We start from the raw sequence: 12,835 nt of genomic DNA on the forward strand, positions 1-12,835 counted from the left end.
ATGGAGTTGGTCTCCTTTTTGCATCAATGGCAACCTGCATTTAATCCAGTTTCTGATAAATGACCATAAGAATTGAATTCAGCTTTTCTATCACAACTGAAGTGAGCACTGACATTGAGAATGGTTGATTTAGCTGGGTAATTTGCGTTCTAATTTGTCTCAAAAGTCCAAAATGGTATTTAAGATTGACGCTCTGAGAAAGTTTTAGAACTCCTATTTTTTAAGCACTCATTTCGTCAAACCATGGCTGCGTGAATGAAAAGATGCGTGATGGAACGATTATTCACCAGGAAGTGCAATGAGCCTTTCCCAAAATATTTCTATAGAATTGGATGAGCAGCACTGTCCAGAATGCCCTCACACATTTCTAAATTGATAGATTCCATCCCCTAGAACTAAGGGATTTAGGGCAAACCATGAAAAACACCCCTACATGATGATGCTATAGATGGGATGGATACATTTGACTAGATAGTGTATTAAAAATAATCAATATTTTGAAGGAAAAAATTCACAACTTTATCATTTATTATTCAAATGCAGAAAATGTAAGAAAATTGACAATCAGATTTTTAAAAAAATCAACAAACAATTTCAAGAAACTTTTTCTATAGTAATAATCTAACAGAGTGTTTCAAACGCTAAAATATAAATTTACATTTGCATTCCAAAATTATGAATATTGCATACATTTTAATCAGCTATTGTATTGCTTTTATTTATTAACCCCACCTTAAAGGATGGCCTCGTGGGCGTCCACTTTGGATCATATTACGGAATTTCCTGTTCCTTGATCCATAATTTTTATCTGAAAGGAAGCTATCTCTGTTTGTTAGAAGGGATACTCCTCGCTTTGGATAATCCAGCGTAGCTAGTTTATCGACAGCGTCTTCAGCATCCTGGTTGCGTTGTTTGGATCTTCTGATGGCTGGAAGCAACTGACTGGGTTGGAATACCGATCGTTGATACAGCATAGGGGTGGATTTTTCCATTTCCATATTTCCCATTGACCAGCAGTCGGCTATTGTAAATATCAGTGAACTGCAAATAATCGTGAAGATACAAACAAAAAGCAGCATTTCTGGTGGGTGAATTAAACTTGCTCACAGAATTATGCTGAAATAGAGTAAGAAATATTCAGTAACTAGCTTGTGCGACAACAGAGAATAAACTATCAAGAAATAGGTGTCTGATGCAGCATAAAACTAAATTTTATTTATAAATAAAGCACAGAATTCGAATATGTTTTTTACTTTTATTTTGAGGTCACTTGATTGATTTCTAAGTTATATGCCCCCACAAAAAAAAATAGTTTGATACATATGATGGACAATTATTCAAATTTTTTATTCAGTGACGTAGATAAGTCAACTACTAGCTGAACTTAACCCACTGACGGTTCTCTACGTGAAAAGTTGTATATTAGCCTGCAGTTTTTTCTGCGTAGCAAAGCCAGTCTTTCTATGCTATTGTTGTTGTTGTTGACGTATGCCTGTTTAAGCAGAGGGGGTGCGATTGTTCTTGTTTTCCAGTGGCGCCATCTATGGCCAAGAATTCGACTTCTGCCACACCATACGTCGCATCCGTTTATAGGGCGGACCCATTCATACATCCATTCATTCATCCACAGATCGTAATTTTGACCTGAATCAGAGAACGATCGATCTCCAATCCAGTACCCCCAGAGGTATTGATTTGTTATGGGAACATGGAGGACTTTTGCGACTCGAGAGATTTAACGTGCATCAGTCACTTTACTACACGGGGAGTCTTCGGCCGGCGGGGCTCGAACCCACGAACTCTCGGACATGGGTCCAGTGCCCTACCAACCAGGCTATCTCGGTCCTTTCTATGCTATTAGATAGGGAAATAGTGTGTAGAAGTAAAATATTCTTTCAGTTTCGTTCCATTTGCTGAACCGCCAGTGGGAAGCGTAAATATTTTCATCACAATGCTGCCTCATCATTGCTCTGTATATAAACTAAAAGCGGTTCTAAAGCGTGCGAACAGGTTTTACCCTTTCTTTAACACGCATAAACAGAGCTTGTTACGTTATAGAATCGGTTGAACCTCTTTCATTTCTTCGAAGATCATCTTACTTATGAGGCAAACACACACATTCAAATCCAAGCAGTTTAGAGGCGTTGTGAAAAAGACGCGGCGAATAGAAAGGGCGGAAAGAAATATTAAAGTCATCGCGGTGTGAATAGGACGGAAAAAAATATTAAAGTCATCGATATGAATCAAACGAGAGAAAAAATATTATATAAAGCGGTGTGAATTGGACGGAAAAAAATTATTAAAGTCATCGCGGTTTGGCTGTGACGGAACGGATAAAAACAGGCGTTATTTTTTTTTTTTTTTTTGGTAAGAAATTTTTTGCTTATTATTTTGAAATTATCCCTTTATTTCCTCAAGTATTTAAATTGTTTTAAATTTATATATGTTTATAGTTTTTCAATTTTTTTTTTAAAGCAACCCATAATTGTATTACAAGTTATGACCAAATATCTATATATTGTAGGATATGCAGAGTAATTCGTGACGCAACCTTTTGTTAGTATAATTGTGCAAAGCAATTTTATTTAATAAAACAGAATTTTGTGCAACAGTTTGGAAATTTGTTTCACAAAATTGATGTTAAGTTATTAGGAAAAACGAATAAGTTAAGACGACCAAAAAAGCCAATGAAAACAAAAAAAATCTGAGAATGAGATGAGAAAACTAATGGGAAAAGTAATTAATCTGACAATCAATGAATCAGTGAATCGATGGATGAGAAAATGACGGAATCAGAGAATGAACGAATAAGAATGCCAATAAATCAATAATAACTCAACGAATCAATGGATTAAGCGAATGAATCAGCAACTCAATAAACCAATGAGAAATTAAATCAGTGAATTAATAAATCAGAAAATTATTGAATCAGCGAATAAAAAATCAACAAATGAGCGACAAAACAATGAGGGATATAAACAAAGGATCAGTGAATTGACGTGTTAAAAATCTCTAATTGGAATAATCAAGGAAAAGAAATCATCGATTAATTGTATAAGAAAATAAGCGAATTATTAAATCAACGCATTAGTGATATGACAAATACAATATTATGAGAATCAATGAATCTGCTAATCAGAGCAAAACAGTGAGTCAGGGAATCAATATCTCGCCGAAGTTAAAGAATTAATGAGGCTGGGAATTAATGACTAAGTGAATAAGCAAGTAGAAGAATCAGTTTTATTTTTTTGCTATTTTATTAATGTTGTACATTTACCGATTTGAAAATTTGTCGACTTCCTGATTCCATTTCCTGATTCCTAAAAACATTTATTCATTGGTCATAAGTTGACCGACTTATTCTTTCATTCATCTATTTGGTCAGTCACTAATAAATTCATAAATTTTTTTTTGTTCATTCACTTGCATATTATTTTATTCATGCTTTGATTTCCTGATTCATCAATTCGCTAGTTCATGGATTCAATGATTTATTCATTCATTGCACATGAATTTATTACCTTACTAATTCTGTCATTAATTCGCAATGTGCAGTACGAGACAAAAACAATAAGTTACTTACTACGGATAAGAGGATCGAAGAAAGATGGAGAGAATATTTTGAAGATACGCTTAACGCACACCATGTTGAAAATTCTGAGCAACTCCCAAATGTTACATTAAATGTAGCATCTACTGTAGATTTTTCTTTGGAAGATATCTCGCTGGATGAGGTACAGAGTGCCCTGAGGGCCACAAAACCAAAGAAGGCTGCAGGGAGAGACGGAATCGTGGCAGAGATGCTTAAGGCAGATTTTGAAACCGCTACAAGACAGTTGCAAAAGCTCTTCAATGAAATCTGGAGAAATGAAAGAATACCAGAACAATGGAAAGAAGCAGTAATAGTGAAAATTCCCAAGAAAGGCGATCTAACAAAATGCGAAAATTGGAGGGGCATTGGCCTACTTTCCATACCAGGAAAAATATTTGGAAGAATAGTTTTGAATAGACTAAAACATGAAATTTATGGAATTTTAAGAGAAGAACAGGCAGGTTTCCGCAGTGGAAGTGGAACAATGCAGCAAATCTTCACACTTAGAAATATCATTGAGCAAAGCTTAGAATTTAACACCTCTTTATATTTAAACTTTATTGATTTCAGTAAAGCCTTTGATTCAGTTAAGAGAGAGAAATTATGGGAAATTTTATCACTTTATAATATACCAGAAAAATATATTAACATAATCAAAGATATGTATGATAACAGCAAAGCATGTATAGAAGTAAATGGAGAATTAACTGAATTCTTTTTAGTAAAAACTGGCGTGAGACAGGGATGTGTTTTATCGGGATTTTTATTTATACTGGTGATAGACTGGATTATGCGAAACAGCTTGAAAGATGAAAAAAGAGGAATAAGGTGGAATTTCACAACTACTTTAGAAGACCTTGATTTTGCTGATGACATCGTACTTATTTCATCCAAATGTACAGACCTTCAACTTAAAACAGACAAATTCAACAAATATTCAAATAGTGTAGGTTTATTCATGAACAAGAAGAAAACTAAAGTAATGAGAATAAATCAAAAGAAAAATGACAAAATTAAAATCGAAAATCACGAAATAGATGACATAGAATCATTTAGCTATTTAGGTTCTATTGTAGATAAAAAAGGTGGAAGTAGCGAAGATATTAGACAGAGAATAATCAAAGCAAGAACATGTTTTAAGGGATTACATAAATTTTGGAGAGAGTCAAATATTGAAATAAAGACAAAAATAGTTGTTTACAAAGCTATTGTTAGAGCAGTACTATTATATGGCGCAGAAACCTGGAAACAGACTAAGATCGAAATACAAAAATTAGAAACCTTTCAAAACAAATGTTTAAGATTTATTTTTAAAATTTTCTGGCCTTACAAAGTATCAAATCAAAATCTATTAAAGAAAGCTAAAATAAAAACAATCGAAGATGAAATTAAAAAACGAAGATGGAGCTGGCTCGGACATATCCTTAGAATGCCCAAAGAAAAAATTTCATCTGTTGCGCTTACATGGGCCCCTGATGGTAAGAGAACAAGAGGAAGACCCAGACTTACCATCCAGCGCATGTTTTTGGGCGAATTAAAAGAATGTGGAATATCTGGCTGGGAGGAAGCAAGATCTATTGCTAAAGACAGGAGGCGTTGGAGGGATATGCTGGAGGCCTTAAGTGCCCAAGGCACGTAGAGGATAAGTAAGTAAGTAAGTAATTCTGTCATTTATTATTTCACTAATATTTCGATCTCTCATTAAGTAATTTAAACGATTCATTCAAATATCAAATGAATCTACTATCAGAAGTATGAAAACTTACACGTATACAAATTTCTGAATGAAAATCCGTTTCTTGTCAGTGTATAATCTCAACCAGTTAGGCATAAAATGAAAGTTAGATTAGATTGTATATATTGAAAGTTAGATTAGAATATTTTTAATTTAATTATCAATTCACTCAACTTCAATGATAGTTGTATTTTAAAATAAATGATGCTATAAAATTAATGGGGAGGATGCGCCGTTTTAATTGACTATGTTTCTTTTTTTAAGTTTGTTTAGTTTCCTTTGTTTTCTTCTTTATTTCTTTCATGAGTTTAGATTAGAACGCAGGATTCAAAACCGTTGTGTCTCCAAGCACTGAAATTCAAAAATATGAAGAAGAAAAAAAGAATTTCGTAAATTATTTGCTTGAAATATAATTTCCAAGTTTCATTGAAATTTATATCGATCTACTCGCAAAGCCTATAAATTGAATGACTTTGCATTTTTTTTAAAAATTTCACCTTTTGTATAAAACTAGATGAAAAATACATAAACCAGTGAGAAAGGCAATCTGTAATGAAATGCGAAGGTAGATGACGAACTCAGAGAGAATAAGGTTCGCCCTTTAATTTATATAGTCTACTTAAATTTGAGGCCGGGATAGTCTGGTCGGAAAGCGCTGGGCTCATGTCCGAGAGATCGTGGGATCGAGCCCCGCAGGCCGAAAACTCCCCGAGTAGTAAATGATGACTGATGCACGTTGAATCTGTCGAGTCGCAAAGTCCTCAATGTTCACATAACAAATGAATACCTCTGGGGGTACGGGATTGGAGATCGATCGTTCTCTGATTCAGATCAAAATTACGATGTGTGGATGAATGAATGGATGTATGAATGGGTCCGCCCTATAAACGGGTGTGACGTATGGTGTGGCAGAAGTTGAATTCTTTGCCATAGATGGCGCCACTGGAAAACAAGAACAATCGCACTCCTCTGCCTAAACAGGCATACGAAAGCAAGCAAACAAGCAATTAAATTTGAGAACGAACTAAGGCATAAAAGCATTTGCATATTTCTCTTTACTTTTTGAAACATAAATTCAAAAGAGTATTACTATAGTTAACTACGGTAATTCAGTGATTTTACGATAAATATTACTGTAAAAATTACGGGATGTCAGAGTGTAGGTGCTTTTTACAGCAAATTTGATCCGGATTTTTTTTTTATAGTGTAAGGATAAAAACAGTCGTTATAGTATTTTTGGAACTTTTAACAGAAAGCTTTTTGACAGCGTTTACATTTTTTACCTTGCTAAAATAATGTGACAACGAGTGACCTTTAATGCAATGACTTTTTAAAAGCATGAGTACAAATTTCTTTTATTTTTTATTTAAGAAATTCGTGAAATGTAAAATAGTCAGTCGCCTTTGAAAAGTATAAAAGGTTATAGTGCTTGTAAAGAAACATTCATACAGGGAAAGGGGGGAAATTATATGCGCAAGTTTGTGTCCAAAAGAAAAGTTATAAATCAATCTGCATAAAATTCTGCGTCAGCTTGACTCGTTTGTTTGTGTTAGTAAATATAGTTAAAATTTGACTGTATAATTCGTTCAGTGATCCAATATGGAAGAAGGCTGTTTAAAAGTCTGAGAAAAAGGCAATTGAAAATGTTTTTGCTCTTAAATAATAACCTGAACTTGATTTTTTTTTTAGCACTGCGAATTAGAACAAGAAACAAGACATCAAATGCTTTTGAGAATTTCGAAAGAAAATTTTGTTTTTCCAATTTGAAATGCAATGTTTAAAAAATGCAAATATATAAATAAAATATATAAATTCATCTTATTAGATTATATAGCGTTTCTACAAACAATTATTTCATTTTTTATCTCGTTAGTGACTGCGTAGAATTCAAAAATGTTTTTTTGTATTCAGCGCTACAAAATTGCAATATTAACGTTCGTGCAATGAAAAAATAATAGTAATTGAGCATATTTGCAACAAAAAGTATTTAAAAAAATTTTTATAAAAAAATAATACACGAACTTGATTTGAGCATTTTAACTGTGCCGGTAAATATATATATATATATATATATATATATATATATATATATATATATATATATATATATATATATATATATATATATATATATATATATATATATATATATATATATATATATATATATATATATATATATATATATATATATATATATATATATATATATATATATATATATACATACACCGAAGAGCCATTACATTATGACCACCCGGATAATGCAACATGTCATAAGGGTCGAACAGTCGAGGAACATTCCAGTGACTTTCAAGTCATGTCTTTGCCCTCAAATTCACCTGACCTTGATCCAATAGAGCATTTGTGGTCCTACTTAGAAAACCAAATTCGTGCTGCCACGCTACCCACTCGCAATGAGAGGGAATTGCAGGACCAGTTGGTGAGCGCTTGGTACCAGATACCTCAGACTACCTATCAGCACCTTGTGGAATCAATGCCACGGCGGGTGCTAGCAGTTTTGAAGGCTAAAGGTGATCCTACATGTTATTAGCAGGGTGGGCATAATGTAATGGCTCATCGGTGTATATATGCATATGCATAGAAAAATAATACATGTGCATACCTGCCAACTCTTACGCATTTGGCGTAAAATTTTTTTATATTTATAGAAGTAGTAAATATATACCATTTTTTTTTCCTTTAAGAGCTTAATTTTTAAATCATTTTGACCACCACTATTCTTGAAAAATTTAAGCATATATATTAGTATGTGTTACTATCATGATCTTCAAGTTAAGCTTTTTCAAATCCAACGTATTTTTTGTTTAAAATTGAAAATTTTAATTCCATTTTAATACCACTGGGAAAAATCATAAATGAAGGGATTAAAAGTTGACAGGTATACATGTGTTTGCCTTAAGCGTTTTAACTGTGCTGGTTGATAATTCAAGAACAGAGGAGTGAGGGACCTATTCAATTAATTGTATACTCGTTAAGAATAATTACTATAATTTTATCGGTGTGGTAATTAGGTGAAATCAACCATTGAAAGCATCTAACTAAACAATTATATATTGAACTAAACAAATTATGAAAATTAAAATAACTATAACAAACATATGATATTTACAACGATAATAGGGAAGAAAGGATAAATAAAGGAATGAGGCCATCTTATGTCCCCACCAGAGACATCCTTCCATTTCCCGACATGAAAACTCGACTGATTAGTATTAATTATCCACCCGCAGAATCTGCGTCTTGCTCCAACATTGGCTGGAGAACCTCATGGTCAGCGCCTAACTACAGCACTGTTGATCTTGAAGTTAATTATATTGTGGAAGATAATCTTAAATGAAATCATTTCATTGCAAGTGGGCAAACTTTTATTGAAAGTATGTATTGCAAGTGTGAATAAACAAGTGTGCAAATGTGTTTAGAGCGTGAATAAGAAGTTATGAGAAGTTACATAAGAAGTTATAAGAAGGAAAAATAAAATTTATTTTTTAAAAATATACAACTGAATTAACATTGTTTGATTGCATAGCATATAATGCACAATAAGTAAATTCATTTTTTTAATTACATAAATTTGTTACCCATGTTCTTCAAAAATAGCATCTAATTTCCTATGCATTTTCCTGCCACTGTTCGAGCTGCTTTAACTATAATTTACATAGATTTCAATTTTTTAAGTGAAAATAAAAGCTTTTTTTTGCCATTTAAATGTAATTTAAAATGGCAAAATACAACATTGGTCGAATAGTTCCTGAGAATATTCGAGACATGGTGAAATATGCAAAAAGTAAAATTAACATTAAGGGGTCAAACAAGGGTTTAGCTTACATGCTTAATGAGTGCTGATGTCTATGGTTTTTTTTAAAAGAAAAGCACAGTACAAATAGTCTGATACTGCAGTCTATTGTATATATTTAAAAAATAAACATCATTCTGTGTATGAGAAATAGATTGCTTTCATCTTTTTGACGCGTTCCTTTTGAACACCCCTTCCCCGAAATATCACAGACACGAGAAATAGAGGGCGAAATTTCACCTTGTCATTTTGACGGGAGCAAGAGGGATCATAAAAGCATTAAAAAGTGAAACTATATTTATAATTTATACAACACTTAAATTTAAAAATACTTGTTCTTAATATGAAAAGATAATGAATTATTTAAAAATTAAGCTAATAATGTAATTTTTGTAAGATATTTTGTAGTACTGTTTCATTAAAAGTAAAGCAAAAATAATACTTTTGAGCTAATAATTTAAATAATAAATTGCACAATATTTTTGCATTGTTAATTTTATTTTGAAAGAATTTATAGGTAACAAAAAAATGCAAAAATTGTGAGCTAACATAAAAATTAATTATTTCATCAATTATGTGAGGAGTAGGTGATAAAGTATATTATATGATAGTCAAAAGTGTGTAGATTAACTGTATTAAATATTGGTATTAAAAAAGTATTTCATCAATCATGTTTTAAATATTAAAAAGATGATTAACAGATGTGACATTTTAACTTGCTTTAATTAACAGTACAATAATTATTTCTTCAAATATGCGTGAAATGTTTACTATAGCTTCTTTTGTGATTTAGTGTGCGAAATAATTGCATTGGTAATTAGTATTAAAAATATATTCATAAATAATATTTTACTCATTTTGAATACCACACTTTGTAAGGAATCACTCATATTAAAAAATAATTTGGACCTAAAGCAAGATGCAAAATCTTACCTGTTTAGTCAAAAATTAACGCAGCGATTTAGTCACCTGTTACTTCTTCAAACACACAAATCTTAAAAGGAACAGAGTTCAGAACAGTTGTCATTCCTGAACCAATTATATTAATGCACTTCAGTTTAGCATTTCAGAATTCTTTTGACCCATAAGAAATAATCCTCTGAGAAAAAAAAACATTATGTAAAATCGTCACCCACTCTAGAAAATGGGTTCTTGTCGGTAAAATTTATTGTTTAAAGAAATTAAAAGAAGTATCAAGTTAGGCGCCCCTTAAACCGTTGATGGGTTGAAATGTTCTTTTGCTTACGTCACATGTAGGTTGACCAATCGGAAAAGCTGTTGATGAAACATCCGGAAAAGCTAAAAAGAACAGTGTGAAGCCTTTTCAAATGCTAAATTTATTTGAAGACTAAAAAAAAAAAAAAAAAAGCTTATTTTTCCTGTTGCGAGGTTAAGAAATGTTTTGTTTGTTGTACACATTTAAAATCTTAAGCAATCGTTATTTTTTTGAACCTTAACATCAGTGACAAGATTTAAAATGTTTTGCATTTAATCTGAACGAATATTCTTATTGAGCAAAATTTATTCTAAGCTGTTGCTTTTCTTATAGTCCACAAACTGGTAATTTTTCATTTTATATCACCTAAAAATACTTTAAGAGGAAGACGTTTCCTTTTACATATAAACACTTTAAAATAAATAAATTGACCATTAATAAAATAAATTGAATATAATAAAATAAATTGAATATTATTGTTTGAAGAATTGGTTCATAAGTTTTTTAGAAACAGTCTTAATTATTTAAAATCACTTTGAGTAACTCAATACGGTGCAATTATATTTAATATAATTAAAATATATATATCTGACTTAATATATATATATATAGTATATATATTAAAATATATATATATATATTTGACTTTTAAATACTATTTTAAAAACACATTAACATTTTGAATGTTTTCTTTTAATATAAAATGCATAATTCTTTGGTAGTATGAAAAAATAATATTCATTTATAAATAAATAAATATTTACGATTTAATTGTGTATATTTTTTGCTTTGATATTTTTTGTATAACCTTAAAATATTGTAAAAAACATAATTATTAATTTTTAAGTAATAAGATTCATACGATTTATTTAAGTAAACTATATGCTTGTATGATAAATGAGCTGGAACCTCACAGTGCTGAGTTTCTAGGTTTGGATGTAATTATTGTTATGAAGTTAATTACTGTTTTGTCCTTTGTAATTGTGACTTTTATGCTTCAATCTCATCCGTATGTGAACGGTATGAATGGTATAAGGGTGAACGCTTTGCAGACAAGTTGTTTTACAGTACAAAAAATAATAATATTTTAGTTGACGCAGTTTAATGCATTAGATTTCTCAATAAACATTTCCTTCTTTACAGCGTATTTACTAATTTACCTATCTCAAATGAGCGCCTACATTTAACTGTATAAGTTTCTAATAATTAATAAATAATTATGCAGATCTAATATTTATCTAATATTTATCTTAGATTTCTCAATAAACATTTCCTTCTTTACAGCGTATTTACTAATTTACCTATCTCAAATGAGCGCCTACATTTAACTGTATAAGTTTCTAATAATTAATAAATAATAATGCAGATCTAATATTTATCTACATCATTTGTGTTGATAATCTTAGTATTTTCTTTAAACTTTTCGAAAATTGAATATTACATTTAAATAGATATGATGACATACAATATTTTTATATATATTGGATATAATGTATTATAATATATAGATATTTAGAGTGAAGAAAATAAGAAATGAAACAATTTAAATAAATTCTGAATAAATAATCATGTTTTTACGCACCATTCCATGAAAAATTTATTATTTTTTGTAATTTTTTGTTATTTAATTTAATTATGATAGGAAATGCTTTGAATTGAAAATAGTATAAATATTGACACTACTTTAGCAAAGTAATTTTAAAAATCAAAGTTAAAATTTCTACGAGATTAATTTATAAGTTCTTAAGAAATAAAAGTATAAAAACACAAATATTTTTTTAAAATTTCATAGCACAAAATCAAAAATATTATTAATTAATACGATTTTTTATAATTTATTAATTAGTGTTTTGGTCTAATTTGTCGATTGTTTCTCAAGTATATATTATTTTGCTTCAGCTATTCCGTTTATTCAATGAATTACGAAGTTATACTTGCGTAAACATGCGGGGAAAATTGAGACTAGCTTCAGAAAACGAAACAAATTTCCGGTTTTGAATCATTGTTATTGTTTGAATAAAGTGGAAAATTGACATACACTTTTGTTACATAAATAAATAAGTTCTAATATTTGCGTTTGTACTGTTCCACAAAAGTACTTTTATAGAATATTTTCCTTCTTCATAAATAGAATTAAATTTCTTCATTTATATAAATTCTTCATTTATATCAAAAGAGAATATTTACTTTTTCCTATAATGACTTTAAAATCTTAATCAAGTGTTACATTATATCGAGTCATTAATTAGGTCTAGTATTATATAGTTTTTCTTTTTCATAATTGCTATAATTTCAGTATTTGAAATCCCTTTTGTAAAATTTCCTTCCTAATATAGATATTAGATAAAACAATAATGTACAGGGTGTCCCACGATTATCGGGACAACCTTTAAGAGGAAGTAAGGGACATCACCAAGATTCAGATTTGCATAGCAACCCATAGTCGGAAACGTCATCGTTCGACGCTAAATGTTG

At 30.5% G+C, this 12,835-nt stretch overlaps 1 long non-coding RNA gene across 1 annotated transcript; it reads right to left on the reverse strand.

Moving 5' to 3' along the window:
- Positions 1 to 510: 510 nt before the first annotated feature.
- Positions 511 to 10,344, reverse strand: LOC139425509 (uncharacterized). The gene is made up of 2 exons (XR_011636707.2): positions 10,078 to 10,344; positions 511 to 1,116 (listed from the first exon to the last, which is right to left on the reverse strand). It is a non-coding gene; the product is annotated as an uncharacterized LOC139425509 (long non-coding RNA).
- Between the last annotated feature and the right edge of the window lie 2,491 nt (positions 10,345 to 12,835).

This window comes from Parasteatoda tepidariorum, chromosome 1 (assembly GCF_982258835.1).
Source record: "Parasteatoda tepidariorum strain Cologne lab strain chromosome 1, Ptep-v5.0, whole genome shotgun sequence".
Classification (NCBI taxonomy): Eukaryota; Metazoa; Arthropoda; class Arachnida; order Araneae; family Theridiidae; genus Parasteatoda; species Parasteatoda tepidariorum.